The following is a 16,139-nucleotide window of genomic DNA, read 5'->3' as shown; positions in this document are numbered from 1 at the left end:
GCCAATGCAGGAGGCGTGGGTCCCATCCCTGGGTTGGGAAGATCCCCTGGAGGAGGAAATGCTACCCACTCCGGTACTCTTGCCTGGGAGGTCCCACGGACAGAGGAGCCTGGCGGGCTACAGTCCAGGGGGTCACAAAAAGTTGGACACAACTGAGCGCGCATGCACTAAGTGAGAAGGTCCTGAGCCCACTGATTTTACAGCATCAATTCCTGCCAGGCTGGAAGAGAAGGACCCTCCGGATGGAGGCTGGTAACAAAGTGTTCTAAAGCAGATGCCTTCAACCTTTCTCGGCATCAGGGTCTTTTCCAATGAGTCAGTTCTTCGCATCTGGTGGCCAAAGTATTGGAGTTTCAGCATCAGTCCTTCCAACAAATGTTCAGGACTGATTTCCTTTAGGATTGACTGGTTTGATCTTGCAGTATAGCTTTGACTATACAACAAAGGTCAGTACAGCCAAAGCTATAGACTACACGGACCTTGGAAGACAAGAGAGTTGGACACAACTGAGTGATGGACACCTTCGCTTTTTTCACTTTCACAGTCAAAGCTATGGTTTTTCTAGCAGTCATGTACAGATGTGAGAGCTGATGCTGGGACCCTGATGCTGGGAAAAACTGAGGGCAGGAGGAAGAGGGCGACAGAGGATGAGATAGTTCGATACCATCATCAGTTCAGTGGACGTGAGTTTGAGCAAACTCCCAGAGAGAGTGAAGAACAGGGAAACCTGGCATGCTGCAGTCTGTGGGGTCACAAAGAGTTGGACATGACTCTCGACTGAACAACAACAGAAGAAAACACACCAGAGAAATCACACTACAAAGAATTTGAAATTTATGAACCAACGTTTCTCTATGAGACTTTTTTTTTTTAAAGGTATAACCTCTTTGACCAACAAAGGTCCGTCTAGTCAAAGCTATGGTTTTTCCAGTAGTCATGTATGGATTTGAGAGTTGGACTATAAAGAAAGCTGAGCACTGAAGAATTGATGCTTTTGAACTGTGGTGTTGGAGGAGACTTTTGAGAGTCCCTTGGACTGCAAGGAGATCAAACCAGACAATCCTAGAGGCAATCAGTCCTGAATATTCATTGGAAGGACTGATGCTGAAGCTCCAATATTTTGGCCCATGATGTGAAGAGCTGACTCACTGGAAAACACCCCGATGCTGGGAAAGACTGAAGGCAGGAGGAGAAGGGGACGACAGAGGATGAGATGGTTCAATGGCATCACTGACTCAATGGACATGAGTTTAAGTAAACTCCAGGAGTTGGTGATGGACAGGGAAGCCTGGCGTGCTGCAGTCCATGGGGTCGCAGAGTCAGACACGACTGAACTGAACCTGTGAAATAAGAGGACACGGTAAGACAAGGGGAGGTAACAGAGCTGGACAAAGTTCACGGAAGAAACAGAGAAGATGAATTAGGTCAAGAAAGGGATCCCATACTAAAGGGGCTTCCCAGGTGGCGCTGGTGGTGAAGAATCCGCCTGCCAATGCAGCAGGCATAATAGATGTGGGTTTGACTCCTGGGCTGGGAAGATCCCCTGGAGGAGGGCACAGCAACCCACTCCAGTATTCTTGCCTGCAGAATCCCATGGACAGAGGAGCCTGGCGGGCTACAGTCCATGGGGTCGCGAAGAGTCGGACACGACGGTAGCGACTTAGCACGCATGCACCATACTAAAAGACAATAAAAGAAACAGAGACGTGGATGAAAACTCAATTCGGTCTTTGAAGGACAGGCTTCAGGAAACCATGGGGGTTGGTTCCAGGATGAGCAGTTACCTTGCCCGTGTTTTCTGTGGACTTTCTACAAAGAAGCCGAGGAGAGCTATCGGAAGACACAGTCTTCTCTGGTACACACGGTGCGGCCATCCTGCTACTAGGAAGGAGGCCAGCCAAGGACAAAGCCACATACAAGGAGACTCTCAGAGAAATGAACCCAGAACCTGGAAACACCAGGATCCTTCAACTCAAGCTGCACCCGAACCCCTCCCTACCTTCCCGCTGTCCCCTGTGTGACTTAATCAATTCCTTTTGTCTTTAAACTCATTTTAATTGAGTTTTCCATTATCTACATTGAAAGCACCTTTATCGAAGAGTTTTTTTTTAACTACTAAAATAGAAAAAGGAGTAGTTTTCATAATTTTAAAGTAACACATGCCATGTAAACAAAAGAGAAACCGCTGAAAAATTATTCAAAACAATAGGAGAATACAGCAAAATGACTTGTTATAAAGTTAATGTCTCAAAAATCCAACATATAATTACCATTTTGTGCAAGGTAGACACAATCTGGTGGCTAATTCAAAATATACTCCCAAATCCCTTCTTCCTTATTACCTCCACTGGAAGCACTGAGCCTACTAAATATATACTGTGCATAACAGCGGTTCTTATAGCCAGGAGTAGTCATGTACACAGACAGTTCTGGCCAATGAGAGAAACAGAATCTGGGAAAGCTTTTGCTTTATTAAACAAATAAAGTCAGATATGGCACAGGACATTGTTTGTTTCTCCCTTCCCAGACTTAAGTGTCTTAAATGCAAATGTGATGCCTAAAGATAAAGCAGCCGTTTTGTGTTCATGAGTGAAAACCATGAGATGGCCCCAAAAGAAACTTACCAGTGGTTACCCTCAGAAAAACTAGGGACTTGAGATGGGAGGGATTTACTTCACTGAGTGTTTTTTTAAACATATTGTATAACAAAAGCTGGTAAATAAAATTAGGTTTGGGTTTTTGTTTGTTTGTTTTTTTAATACAGAAGGAAAGGTTATTTGGGGCCACTGAAAGTATTTAGGAGGTTTTAAAGAGGGGACCAGTAAAGGTTGGGTAAGCAAAAGGGCAGAGGAAAAGGTGTTCAGGCAATCAAAATAACATCAGCTACGACTTTACTGAAGCAAAGGGTTCCAGGGAGATGAAAGGAACAGAAAAATTTAACTAAAAACATAAATTCAGGCAGAGGTTGAGGAGCAGGAATAAACTAGATGGAAATTAAGCTTGATTCTGCGGAGAAGGAAATGGCAACCCACTCCAGTATTCTTGCCTGGAGAATCCCAGGGATGGAGGAGCCTGGTGGGCTGCCATCTATGGGGTCGCACAGAGTCGGACACAACTGAAGCGACTTAGCAGCAGCAGCAAGCTTGATTCTGCAGTAATGCAGAGTCCCATAAGTTCCTTTTACTGAAAGGGAGGGAATAATACAACAAAAACAATGTTTGAAGGTCAGTCCAGGATATAAAATAAGTTTGGAGAGAAAAAAAGCAAAAGAAAAAGTAAAAATCACAACTAATTCATCCAACTCAATTCTCAGGTTTCAAAATTAAATTAGAACTTGAAGCACATGATTAAAAATATATATATATCTGGACAGCTCTATTATTACACATTATTTCTTTACATATTATTTCTGAGACCAGCAAAATGACAGATTTAATTTTTCAATGCTGAACCATAATGTAAGAGAATAAATTTGCTATTTCTTTTTCCATTGCATTTTAGGTATAAATTCCATCCAAACAGTTCCAAAAGAATAGTAGTTGGACGCAGACCATTCCCTCAAAGGGAGGCAGCCAGGGTCCGATTCACCCCTTCTGCACGGTGAAATAATAAAGTGCACGTGATAAAGATCCTGCACACTTGGTCTGGCTCCTAGTCTCAAGTCTGGGGTCCTGGGCAGTCACCTCCTCTCTCTGCAGCTCAGCACTCTCATCTACTAAATAAAGGAGTTGGACCCAAAGTGTCCTTTTCAAGTCTAAAACTCTGCATCTAGTTTAACCTTGGGGCTGGCAGCAATGGCAGCTAAGAGAATCTGGAACCAGAGCAGGGGGCCTGGCATTGAGTAACTGAGACTGTATGGTAACAGGCTACCCATGACACCTGAGCACACAGCAATCTGATCACACTGCTTACAACTTCCTAAAAAGTTCACAAGTCCTACACTTAAGGAACTTGTACTACCCAACTTCATATTTACTTTGAACAAGGGAATTCTTAATAGCAAGAATAACTATGAAATACATTTTTTATATATATATGTATATTCAGGTTGGTGCAAAATTCATTGCGGTTTTGCATTACTGAATTTGCCATTTTATATTGAAAGACATTCTTAAATAAATGTGGTTATTTTATACATAATTTTAATGCACATTACTTGCTTTAATTTTTTTTTTAAACGAAGATCATGGCATCTGGTCCCATCACTTCATGGGAAATAGATGGGGAAACAGTAGAAACAGTGTCAGACTTTATTTTTGGGGGCTCCAAAATCACTGCAGATGGTGACTGCAGCCATGAAATTAAAAGACGCTTACTCCTTGGAAGAAAAGTTATGACCAACCTAGATAGCATATTCAAAAGCAGAGACATTACTTTGCCGACTAAGGTCCATCTAATCAAGGCTATGATTTTTCCAGTGGTCATGTATGGATGTGAGAGTTGGACTGTGAAGAAAGCTGAACACTGGAGAATTGATGCTTTTGAACTGTGGTGTTGGAGAAGACTCTTGAGAGTCCCTTGGACTGCAAGGAGATCCAACCAGTCCATTCTGAAGGCGATCAGCCCTGGGATTTCTTTGGAAGAAATGATACTAAAGCTGAAACTCCAGTACTTTGGCCACCTCATGCGAAGAGCTGACTCATTGGAAAAAACTCTGATGCTGGGAGGGATTGGAGGCAGGAGGAGAAGGGGATGACGGAGGATGAGATGGCTGGATGGCATCACGGACTCGATGGACGTGAGTCTGAGTGAACTCCGGGAGTTGGTGATGGACAGGGAAGCCTGGCGTGCTGCGATTCATGGGGTCGCACAGAGTCGGACACGACTGAGCAACCAAACTGAACTGAGCTGAACTGAGTGACTTACTACTTGCAGTTTATTTTATATTTAGACTAGGGAAATGATGTCAGACAAAAAGCAAACTGGAGCCACTTTCTTATTCCAGTTTAAATGGGTCATAAAGCAGCGGCTGCTGCTACTGCTGCTAAGTCGCTTCAGTCGTGTCCGACTCTGTGCGACCCCATAGACAGTAGCCCACCACGCTCCCCCGTCCCTGGGATTCTCCAGGCAAGAACACTGGAGTGGGTTGCCATTTCCTTCTCCAATGCATGAAAGTGAAAAGTGAAAGTGAAGCTGCTCAGTTGTGTCCGACTCTTCGCGACCCCATGGACTGCAGCCTACCAGGCTCCTCTGCCCATGGGATTTTCCAGGCAAGAGTACTGGAGTGGGGTGCCATTGCCTTCTCCACATAAAGCAGCAGAGACAACTTGTGTCATCAACAACGTACGGGGCCCCGGGAACTGCTAACAAACGTGCAGTGCAGTGGTGTTTCAGGAAGTTCTGCCAAGGAGAGAAGAGCCTTGAAGATGAGGAGCGCAGCGGTCACCCATCGAAAGTTAACGGCGACCAATCAAGAGTGGATCAAAGAAGCAGATTGTCTTACAACTACACGAGAAGCTGCCAAAGAACTCAAGGTCGACCATTCTATGGTCATTCGGCACTTGAAGCAACTTGCAAAGGTGAAAAAGCTCAGTAACTGGTGTCTCATGAACTAAACACAAATCCAAAACCCCCTGCTGCTTTGAAGTGTTGTCGTTTTGAAGTCTTATTCTACGCAACAGCGAACCATTTCTCAAATCGGACTGTGACATGTGAAGACAAGTGAATTTTATATGACAACCGGTGACAACCAGCTCAGTGCCTGGACCAAGAAGCAGCTCCAAAGCGCTTCCCAGAGCCAACGCCCCAGTGAAAGGTCATGGTCCCTGTTGGGTGGTCTGCGGCTGGTCCGATCCACTACAGCTTTCTGAGTCTCGGCAAAATCATTACCTCTGAGAAGTTTGCTCAGCAAATCGATGAGGTGCACTGAAAACGGCAACGCCTACAGCCGGCACTGATCAACAGAAAGGGCCCGGTTCTTCTCCGGGACAACACCTGACCATGTGTCGCACAGCCGACGCTTCAAAAGTCAGACGAAGTTGGCTGCAACCACGCCTCATCCGCCATATTCACTTGTTGCTGTCGTTCAGTCGCCCAGTCATGTCTGACTCTGCGGACCCATGAACTGCAGCACGCCAGGCTTCCCTGTCCCTCATCATCTTCCAAAGTTTGCCCAAGTTCCCCTGACCTCTCACCAACCACCACTTCTTTAAGCATCCTGACAACCTTTTGCAGGGAAAATGCTTCCACAACCAGCAGGAGGCAGAAAATGCTTTCCAAGAGTTTGTCGAATCCTGAAGCAGGCATGTTTATGCTACAGAAATAAACAAACTTATTTCTCATTGGCAAAAGTGTGTTGATCGTAATGATTCCTATTTTGATTAATAAAGATGTGTATGAGCCTAGTTATAATGATTTAAAATTCACAGTCTGAAACTGTAATTATGTCTGCACCAATCTAATACATATGGCTCTTAAAACAGTATATTAGTAGTAGCTTAATATACAAGAGTAAAAATTCACCCAGAATACCACCATCTATAAATTGAAGAAAGTAGGGAAAACCACTAGGCCATTCAGGTATGACCTAAATCAAATCCCTTATGATTATACAGTGGAAGTGATAAATAGATTCAAGGGATCATATTGGATAGACAAAGTGCCTGAAGAACTACAGATGGAGGTTCGTAACATTGTACAGGAGGTGGTAATCAAGACCATCCCCAACGAAAACAAATACAAAAAGGCAAAATGGCTGTCTGAGGAGGCCTTACAAATAGCTGAGAAAAGAAGAGAAGTGAAAGGCAAAGGAGAAAAGGAAAGATATACCCCTCTGAATGCAGAGTTCCAAAGAACAGCAAGGAGAGATAAGAAAGCCTTCCAAAGTGATCACTGCAAAGAAATAGAGGAAAACAATAGAATGGACAAGACTAGAGATTTCTTCAAGAAAATTAGAGATAGCAAGGGAACATTTCATGCAAAGATGGGCTCAATTAAAGAACAGAAACGATATGAACCTAACAGAAGCAGAAGATTATTAAGAAGACGTGGTAAGAATATACAGAAGAACTGTACAAAAATGATCTTACCACAATGGTGTGATCACTCACCTAGAGCCAAACATCTTGGAGTGTAAAGTCAAGTGGGGCTTAGGAAGCATTATTTCAAACAAAGCTAGGGGTGATGATGGAATTCCAGCTGAGCTATTTCAATTCCTAAAGATGACACTGTGAAAGTGCTGCACGCAATATGCCAGCAAATTTGGAAAACTCAGCAGTAGCCACAAGACTGGAAAAGGTCAGTTTTCATTCCAGTTCCAAAGAAATGAAATGCCAAAGAATGTTCGAGCTACTGCACAATTGCACTCATTTTACACACTAGCAAAGTAACGCTCAAAATTCTCCAACCTAGGCTTCAACAGTACATGAATCGAGAACTTCCAGATGTTCAAGCTGGATTTAGAAAAGGCAGAGAAACTAGAGATCAATTGCCAACATACACTGGATCATCAACAAAGCAAGAGAATTCCAGAAAAACATCTACTTCTGCTTTGTTGACTTTGCAAAAGCCTTTGACTGTGTTGACCACAACAAATTGTGGAAGATTCTTCAAGAGATGCAAATACCAGACCACCTTACCTGCCTCCTGAGAAACCTGTATACAGGTCAAGAAGCAACAGTTAGAACTGGACATGGAACAAGTAACTGGTTCAAAACTGGGAAAGGAGTACGTCAAGGCTGTATATTGTCACCCTGCTTATTTAACTTATATGCAGAGTATATCATGAGAAATGCTGGGCTGAATAAGGCACAAGCTGGAATCAAGACTGCTGGGAGAAATATCAGTAACCTCAGATACGCAGATGACACCACCCTTATGGCACAAAGTAAAAAGGAACTAGAGAGCTTCTTGATGAAGATGAAAGAGAAGAGCGAAAAAGTTGGCTTAAAACTCAACATTCGAAAAACAAAGATCATGGCATTCAGTCCCAACACTTCATGGCAAAGAGATGGGGAAACAATGGAAACAGTGAGAGACTATCTTCTTGGGCTCCAAAATCACTGCAGATGCTGACTGCAGCCATGAAATTAAAAGATGCTTGCTCCTTGGAAGAAAAGCTATGACAAACCTAGACAGAATATTAAAAAGCAGAGACATTTTTTGCCAACAAAGGTCCATCTAGTCTAAGCTATTGTTTTTCCAGTAGTCGTGTACAGATGTGAGAGTTGGACCATAAACAAGGTCCAACTAAGGACTGAAGAATTGATGCTTTTGAATTGTGGTGTTGGAGAAGACATTTGAGAGTCCCTTGGACTACAAGGAGTTCAAACCAGTCAACCCTAAAGAAAATCAACCCTGAATATTCATTGGAAGGACTGATGCTGAAGCTCCAATACTTTGGCCACCTGATGTGAAGAGCTAACTCATTAGAAAAGACCCTAATGCTAGGAAAGATTGAAGGCAGAAGGAGAAGGGGACGACAGAGGAGGAGATGGCTAGATGGCATCACTGACTCAAAGGACATGAGTTTGAGCAAGCTCCAGGAGATTGCAAAGGATAGGGAAGCCTGGCGTGCTGGGGGTCTTGGGGTCTCAGAGCCAGACACAACTGGGCAACTGAACAACAACAAATCCATAAACGGTTTCTAGTTTTCATCCTCGCCTGTTTCCTTCTGTTTCTTTATACAATAAGAAAATGTGGGGCCTACATACACATGGAATATTATTCAGACTTTCAAAAGTAGAAAACCCTGTCATTGACAACAATATGGATGAACCTGTATGTTAGGTGAAGTAAGTCCGTTACAGGACTTAGATAAGACATCGGAAACAGTCAAATTCACAGAAACCAAGAGCAGAATGGCAGTTGTGAGGGGACAAGGGAAATGGGTAGGTGCTTACATGGAGGCTGCGTGATGAATAAGAACTTATTCATTCCAAGATGAATAAGTTCTGGAGATCTACCGTACAACATTATCCCTACAGCAACAATACTCTAGTGGGCACTGAAACATCTGTTAAGAGGGTAGATTTCATGTTAATTGCTCTTTCCAAAATTTAAAAACACCAATAATAAATATTCAAGAACATTACCCACTATCATATTTTTTTTGTTTCTACATACATTGCTATGATGAATCACTTAATAAATACATCTTTATATCTTTAGGTGAATAAACCATTTGGATAAGTCACAGAAATCCACTTCCTTTAACATCATCAACTTCTTAGACATTGTAGTTTTTCATTGTTACTTTAATGTTATGATAGAATTCTCACACTGAGATATTCTCTTTTGTAAATCTACATCCTTAGGTACATTAATAAAGATATTAAATTTTAGTAAAAATTTTGCGGGGGGATGGGAGAAGAATGTTTACGGCACTGGGATGCAACCCAAGCTCAAGTGAACTACTGTGTCATTGCAGGAAAGAACTGCAAAAGCCATCAGAAATTTTATTAGAAAATTCTTTAAATTCCTTTTAACTAAATGACAGGAAACAGACTTTTCTGACTAAGCATTTGGTTTGGGAATTTCACTAGCCAATTATAAAATTCTAACATTTCAGAAGTGGAAGGGACCTGTGGGCTTTCCAAATCTCACCTCCTCGTCACAGTTTAAGAAATTGTTGTATTAAGACAACAGGCAGGTGTGAATTATTAGGGCTTCATCGATCTTTTTACATTATTCTGTCTTGCTTTATATTTCCTCTTAAGATTTCAAATAAAATATTTTTTATTAAAACATAGACATAAAACACTTGGCTAGCCATTACATCTTGCCTTATAGAAAGAGATAGAAGTAGAGGAGGATTTATAGCTAAGCTATCTTGAGGACCCTAGGGATAAGCCAGACTGAAGTGAGGATATTTTATTGATTTATTCTTATCTGATACCTTGTCATCATAAAACTGAGACTGGCTGACTTCAACAAAGCTTTCTCCTGGGATTCTACTTTAAATAGGATGGTTTACTTACTTGTTTGTCTAGGGAGATCGTATTTCTCTTTAAATGTTTAGAATGTGAATTTCCCCATCTACTTGTAACATTTAGTGTCCTATCACTTTTCAGCTCTTACTAAAATCAGCTTGCTTGCATTAAAAAAAAAAAAGAAATCACTGTACAGAAGACCAAGTCCCTCTCAGCTCTAGTTCTGGGGGCTCACTCTCTCACCTGGGAGCTTGTTTTTCCATTACTGGACCATTCTTCATGTTAGACATTTCTTATTTTCAGAGAATTGAAATCAACTCCTACAATTTCTGCCCACAGATCCTAGTGGGGTCTCCTGGAGTGACACGGATAAGCCTAATCCTTCACCTAAAATGAGGAGACCAGTCATTCAGCAGCCAACTCTTCTCTCAACTCTCTGGAAAAGAAAAAGGATTTCACAATCTTAACCACCACCCTCCCACCCCCACATCATCTTTCCATTCACGGCCTCCTTCGTGTGAATTTTGATTGTTACGTACATGCTTTTATAAGTAATGAACAACTCAGCATAATATTTCAGGAGAAACCTGGCCAGTACAAGGCTTCCTATGATCTGACATTACCTCTTCCTTCTAAGATTACATCCCCTTAATTCTCTCCTGTAGATTCCTTTGTTCCTCACTAGCAGGAACAACTGAAATAAACAGAAATAAAACAAACAAAAAACCCACAGAGCACTGATCCTTTCAAAGTGTATTTCAGAAAAATTAGAACTGGTAGGACCTGTCTGAACAGAGAACTCATATGCATCATAATCCACAGAGTAAACAACCCGATAACTGCAATTCTGTTGGCTTGTGGGATTCTGCCAAGTAAATCTGCGTTGCAATCATGTTTAGAAATAGATTCCTTAAAAATTACTATCAGATCATCAAGATAATGAATACTATTACTACCTTAACAATGTAGCTATTGAAAATAAAGAAATCTGCTTATTAAATACAGGGTCCAGTTTTGGGTTCATTTTGTGTTTAGAAAATGAATCTGAAAAATTAAATCTTAATAAATGTTAACTTTAAATATTAAATATTTTATTTTTATATTAAAGTCGACTTTTAAATCACCTATTCTTGGAGAATTCACAGATGTGTAACATTTTCTGATCTAACTCTAGCAAGAAAAGATTCATGGCATTTTAAAGCTAAGTATTTCTGATAAGATAATGAAGTGTCTTAAATACCTTGTTTGAGGGACACAGAAACCTGTCAGGGGTCCACTTCCTGTGACTTGGCTGGTGACCAAGACTAGAGAGGATGTGGAGGCTAGCAAAGGCCAGAGAAGGCCCTAGGCCACCGTCTACCCTCTGACGGCTGACTCCCCTTTGCAGCCGTGGTGGGGAAGGCTTTGGATTGGTACTTACAATCTGAGAAAGTCTTGACCAAGAATCCTAACCTAAAGCCCACCAACCCATTCCAGCAAAATGGTATCAGAGTAATGACGGCCGGGCTTCCCTGTCGGCTCAGCAGTAAAGACTTCACCTGCCAATGTAGGTGAAGACACGGGTTCGATCCCTGGGTTGGGAAGATCCCCTGGAGGAAGAAATGGCAACCCACTGCAGTATTCTTGCCTGGGAAATCCCTTGGACAGAGGAGCCTGGTGGGCTACAGTCCACGGGGTCGCCAAGGGTCAGGCACAACTTAGCTACATAACAACATTAAGATAAAGGGTTTAACTTCTCATCAATTTACATTACCTAGACATCTAAACTCAGTGATAAAGGCATACACAGGCTTAACTATCTTGGGTAGTTTGAACATAAGAAGCAATCATAGTAAACTCCTGTTTATGTGAAGTTTGGGATTAAAAAAAAAAAAGAGTATTAAGCAAGTCCTCTGGTTAAATGGCAGTTACCAAGTATAAATAATTTTTGATTTCTTGGAAGACAATTACAGAACAAATATTTTAATAAACACTCAGATCAAAGCACATGTAGAACCATAACTATACAGATAACTTCGCCTGCCTTTGATGTTCTGGAATGCTTAAAGCAGGTCATTTCTGGAAAGATCAATTACCTTAGCCCAGGGCTGTATATAAAGCAGGTAATGGGCTTAAGCCAATATATACCAATAACTAGTAACCATCTCCCCCAATTTGCTATGACAGTTCCCACTTCAGGTATTTTTCCCCAATATTTGCAATTCTTTTAAAGTATAGCTAAATAGGACTAGATTTCTCTAAGTCTTAATACTCTGGTAACATCTTCACAAGTCAGAGAAAAAAGTATGTGACCACATGTCTCAGAATTTTATTGAAGAAAAATGATTATGTTCCCGAAAAGCAAGTTTGTGTGCCGGATGCCCAAACTGCTATCTGAGTTTGGAACAGAGACAGGTGTATTGAGGGCCCTGTGGTGAGATGGGTGGCTCTTGCCTTAAGAACCTCAAACTTCCCAAAAGCTTTCACCAAGCCGTTTTCTAGGAAGGGTGGGGACGGAGCTGCGTGGGTAGCTGTTGCAGACTTCTTGGTGTCAGAGCCTTTGTTCCTGAGGTCGGGTCACGATCAGGTAACAGTGTTCCTATAAATCTTCATCAAACACACACAATTCTCTGTCCTGAGGCATGACTGTCCCCCTCCGAGGCCGAAATCCTGGCTGAAGAGGCAGAGCTGAGTTGGCAGCTAACCTGAGGGCTAGGTCCCCCGACCCTGCCCAGCTGGCCAGGCGCCCAACCCAACTGGCCCTCAGGCCACCAGACTGCGCCCCGCCCCGGGCTGACTGCCAATGCTATCAGGTCGCAGAGGCAGAGAGGCTCGCGCTGCCTCAAGGCCTGGGCCAGGCCAGTGGCCTTGGAGAGCCCTGGAGCACTGCAGGACACAGCCCCCAGCCTGTTCCCTGGGGCCCCCAGCTCACCCGCTGGCCCAAGGCCCGCTGAGCTGGAGGCCCCAGGGAGAAGGCCAAGCAGGATGCCTCTGACCTCGCTCTCCAGCTGAGGACCGCCACTCCACCGACCACTGGCTGGAAGGGCTTCACTAACCCTTGCTCACTGACAGCTGGTAGCTTGTGGGTGGGGCCCACTGCGGCACTGACCAATGGCTGAGCAGGACCACTGCTGGTGGCTCATGGACACCAGTGGTCCAGGGGTGACCACTGCCTGGTAATAGGGTCCAGGGGCACTGGGGCACAGCATCTGCCCCTTGCTAAGGGGTGCGCTGGACTGTGCTCTGTTACAATTATACCTACCACATATCTAGCAAGCTGCTGTAAAAAAACACATACCAGGACTTCCCTGGGGGCTCAGGGGTCAAGAATCTGCCTGCCGATGCAGGAGATGGGAGTTCGATCCCTGGCTGGGGACGATCCCACAGGCCGCGGAGCAACTAAACCCATGTGTCACAGCTACTGAGCCTGTGCTCAAGAGCCCCAGAGCCACGACTAGAGAATAGCCCTGCTCACGGCAACGAGATGCTTCCCTGGTGGCTCAGATGGTAAAGCACCTGCCTGCCATGCGAAAGACCTGGATTCAATCCCTGGGCTGAGAAGATCCCCTAGAGAAGGAAATGGCAACCCACTCCAGCACTCTTGCCTGGAAAATTCCATGGACAGAGGAGCCTTGTGGGCTACAGTCCATGGGGTCGCAAAGAGTCAGACACAACTGAGCGACTTCACTTCGGCAATAAGAGAAAGCCCATGCACAGCAACAAAGACCCAGCGCAGCCAAAAATAAGTACATATTTCAAAAAATAATTTAAAAAGCAATAACGTAGGTCTATATTTAGTGATATGGAAAAAAGTGCTCACAATAATTCTAAGTGAAAAAAATCAGGCAATATCTCCAGTTTTGTTTATGTATCTGTGATTCAAGAGTACTGGAGTGGATTGCCACTTCCTTCTCCAGAGGACGTTCCCAACCCAGGGATCGAACCCGGGTCTTCTGCATTGTAGGCAGACGCTTTACCGTCTGAGCCACAAGGGAAGTCCTTATAACTCCAGTTTTGTTTATGTATCTGTGATTCCATTTGTATTTCATATATATAGTGTATATAACTGAATATCTAGGTAACAACATATAAATAATATTACATAGGATTCTATTTTTGTGATATTATACACTTGTCTGGGAAAATGTTTGAAGCTGGCGCGTCAAAACTAAGACTGAGTTATCTTGTGAGCAGAAGGGAGGACTTCAGGTGGTTTTTGTGATTGTTTTTAAATGTATCTTCTCATTTCTAATGAATGAGCAACAAGCAAATGACAATAAACTTGCATCATATTTTTAAATCCCTTTTCTGTCATTTGTCTCACCCCTAGGAGATACAGAAGTGTACTGTATCACAGTCTCTGAAGACACATATGTACACGTACACACACACAGTGTCACCTGTAAAAACGCCTCTAGAATTTCTGATACGCCCAGAGGCGATGCATGCGTCGCGTCTGACTCTGTGTAAGCCCACGGGCTGTAGCCCGCCAGGCTGCTCTATGCAGGGGGTTCTCCAGGCAAGAGTACTTGATGGAGTGGGTTGCCATCCCCTCCTCCAGGCTTCCCACATAAAAGAGACTCTAGTCTAGACTCAGCAGATAGAGACAGGGTTGTCAAGGGTGATTACAGGAAACAATTTCATCAAAGAGAACACGATTCTTACCAGAAATAAGTAGAAGAGAATAAACATTAATCCCTGAGATTTTTCCGAAGTGTGCTTCTTCTGTGTTCGATCTCTACTGCCCCAGATCTCTGCGATGCACAGAATTCTTGCTCAGAAAACAAAACTGACCCCAAACACCACAAAGCAGTCACAGCCTCAATTAGCCAAAGTGTGTCCCCATTCCGTTTACCCTCAAAGCTCGGCAGCCTCTGCCCGCAGCCCTCTCAGGGCGCAGGCCCTTTGTAGTGACTGTGGGAGGTTTTCTTGAGTGTCTCCTGTTACTTTTTTAGAACAGCCGACCAATTCTGAAATGAAGTTCCAGGCATTGCTTCCCAAAACGATGGAGATCTGAGAGTGCTCATTTCACCCTAAAATTCCACCGTATTCAAATCCCAACATGGCTTCGTGTACCTCTCAAGTTTTGCCAAAGCCAATTTCCAGCACACTGCCAGCCCAAGGCCCGGAGGATGAGTAACTTCTGAGCAGGCAGGAAGCTGCGGAGGAGGGAGGAGCTGAGGATATGGCCCCTGGGAGAGCAGCCCCTTCCCACCCATGCACATCCTGCCCCTGGGGCTCCCACCCATCCACGCAGCCACCTGGCCACGGCCACCCCCACCCCAGCCCAGCACCAGCCTAAAGGGAGGAAGAGACCGCAGTCAGCACGTGCTGTCACTGACCGCCTGCCAGGGGCCAGGCACTGTGCTAGGCCACTAGAGATTCCACATGGAACCCAGGGCGACGGAAACCCCTGCTCTCTCTATCGACAACAGCCAGAACAGAGAAGCAACTCAAGGGCCCATCAATCAACAGATGACTGGCTTAAGAAGATGTGCTAGATAGGTACAATGGATTATGACTCAGCCATAAAAGAAACAATGAAATAATGCCATTTGCAGCAATATGGATAGGCCTAGAGAATATCAGGCTTAGTGAAGTCAAGTCAGAGAAGGAAATACTCTATGGTATCACTTATATGTGCAATCTAAAACATCATACAAACGAATCTCTACATAAAACAGAAACAGACTCACAAACATAGAAAACAAACTTACGGTTACCTATGGGGGGCGGAGCAGAGGAACAAATTGGCAGAAAGGGATTAACAGATACAAACCACTATATAAAAACCAGATAAGTGACGAGTGTTTACTGTATTTACTGTGTATTTCCTGTATAGCACACGTAATTATACCCAATGTCTTGTACTAACGTATAATGGAATATAATTGGCAAAAACAAAACAAGTCCCTACACTGTACGCCTGGAACTAACACCATATTGTAAATCAAGTATACTTCAATGACAATAGTTTTAAAAAAATGATAAAACATGAAAGACATTCCTCAAACTGTTATTTAAAAAAAAGAAAACCCCACCAGGTTTCATGGATCATACATTCTAGTGTATGTGAGAGACAACCAGGGGAAGGGCAGCATAAAGGTGCAGTCGGGTCATGGACTGCAGCCGCTGGGAGGTGGAGAGGTGGGGGACGAGAAAGGCTGTTCTGAGAAAGTGCATCTGAGAGGAGACAGGAAGGAAGGTGGGGTGTAGCCCAGGAGGATACCCGAAGGCAGATCATTCCATGCTGAGGCACCAGCCTGTGCAAAGGCCCTGAGGCAGGAGAGC

The 16,139-nt window shown here is 43.7% G+C and overlaps 1 protein-coding gene and 1 non-coding gene across 2 annotated transcripts in view; both read right to left on the bottom strand.

Annotated features, from left to right (window-relative positions):
• VGLL4 (vestigial like family member 4) overlaps positions 1-16,139 on the bottom strand; it is a 154,339-nt gene that overhangs the window by 89,970 nt on the left and 48,230 nt on the right. The gene's annotated exons all lie outside the window — the stretch shown is intronic.
• Positions 13,772-13,843, bottom strand: TRNAC-ACA. Its single transcript has one exon. It is a non-coding gene; the product is annotated as a tRNA-Cys (tRNA).

Source organism: Oryx dammah, unplaced genomic scaffold, assembly GCF_014754425.2.
Source record: "Oryx dammah isolate SB20612 unplaced genomic scaffold, SCBI_Odam_1.1 HiC_scaffold_9, whole genome shotgun sequence".
Taxonomy (NCBI): Eukaryota; Metazoa; Chordata; class Mammalia; order Artiodactyla; family Bovidae; genus Oryx; species Oryx dammah.
Note: the sequence above shows the minus strand (reverse complement) of the source record. Positions and strands in the feature narration are given on the sequence as shown.